Consider the following 1855-nt stretch of genomic DNA (forward strand, 5'->3'; position numbering starts at 1 on the left):
TATATATATATATATATATATATATATATATATATATTGTGTAACACATTATCTTGCCTTATTTTATCTCGTCTTACTATTTGTTATTGAATAATTTTGCCCCCATGTGCCAAAGCATTGATTATTGTAAAAAGATTATAATACTTTGATTAATCTAAGTAAAATCCCAAAGCTATTTCTTGATGTATGTATATAGTTATTACTTGATTATCATTTGGCATAGAGTAAACTATGCATAGCTCTGTTATTTGTAAAAATGGATATTCAGATCTAAACAATCAACTGTATTACAGTATTCTTTGAATGCATAGCATTGTCTTAAGCTACTTTCAGAAATAACTAGTATGTAAAACTTGAACTTTACATCAGACTTTAACTTTATTTTGTAATATGCAGTACAGTGCCTTTCATAAACGTAATGAACATGCCTTTCTGTTTTATGTGTTGTTTGTTGGTAGTATAATTTTTCAGCCGTTTTCATTTTTGTTTGTGCAAATTTTTGGGTGATTTCTTTGTAACTGCTTACACAATTTGACGAGTTCTATATTGGCTGAAATGGGATAGACTGTCATAAAACTGTTATTGACTGCAGTGCTATTGATGTTGATACTTTCAGTATTGTAATTTTTATTTTTGTAAAATGTGCATGCAAAATGTTCTTTAATGTTCTTTCCCTGTGTAATGAAATGCAAACAAAAGTTAATCATTTTTAACATGAACTGTTACGCTTTCTACTGTGGCTTCAGCTGTTTAGATTATACACACATCTGGATTTGCTTTAAAGCTATTACATTTTAACATAGTGATCAAGAGAGCCTTTGCTCAAGCACTGTAGAATGATACAAGACCAGTGGTTCTATTTGTAACTTAGCTGATCTGTAAAACTATGTTGCCGCTGAAACAAAAAATATACTGTATAAATGAAGTTTATAATCACATTGTTTTAATATACTGTAAATGCCTTCTATAATATGTAATCGATTATCTAAATGTAAAATAATTTATCATTTGATATGCTATCAATGTTCTCTTAATTTTAACTATTTTCTATGTTTCTGTGGAAGAGCTTCCAAAATCTTAAAGACTTTTAATTTATGAGCCAGAACATATTTTTATTAAATACTTTTGGCATTTTTCATATATGTTTCTTGTTTTCGGTCTTTATTTTAGTATTTAAAAGTATCTCACTTGCTTTTTAAGTGCAAGGCCATAACCACATGAGTTAGTATTACAAATATTGTCGGTGGGAGAATTATACAGTTACTCAAATTCACTTGTATATATATATATCTATATATATATATATATGTGCCCCAAACCATAGAGCCCCCCCACACATATCAAATCCAAATTTAACCCCTGTTTATAAGTGTAAGTTAAATTGGTCAGATCTTTCTGGATTTTTAATCTTCAGTACTTAACCCGTGAACAGTAGCGAAAATACAGTGAAATGATTGATTGCTAACAAATGACTATTTGTTAGTTTAACGAAGCAGTAAACCCAAAAGATGATGTTGATTTCACAGGCCAAAGTAGTGCGATTATCACCTCTGGTGGTGATCTGATGTAACTGTTAAAACACAAATCCTATCCAAAAAAAAAACAATAAGTCCAAAAAAGGTAAACAGGTGTGGTAGGTGATCAGGTAAGTATAATTTTAGCGTTCCAATTAAATAGAAAAAAATAATAATTGTGCTGTCTGTTTATTCTTTATTACAGGACTGCTCATATGGGAGCTCTTGGCTGACAGGGACTCAGGTTCGAATCCGGCCTGAGTCATTTCCCGATCCCAATCTCCCTCTCTCACCCATTTTCCTGTCTGTCTCTACTTTCCTATCCCCCCCCCCCCCCCACA

Source organism: Sinocyclocheilus grahami, unplaced genomic scaffold (genome assembly GCF_001515645.1).
Source record: "Sinocyclocheilus grahami isolate Dianchi unplaced genomic scaffold, SAMN03320097.WGS_v1.1 scaffold1682.1, whole genome shotgun sequence".
Lineage (NCBI taxonomy): Eukaryota > Metazoa > Chordata > Actinopteri > Cypriniformes > Cyprinidae > Sinocyclocheilus > Sinocyclocheilus grahami.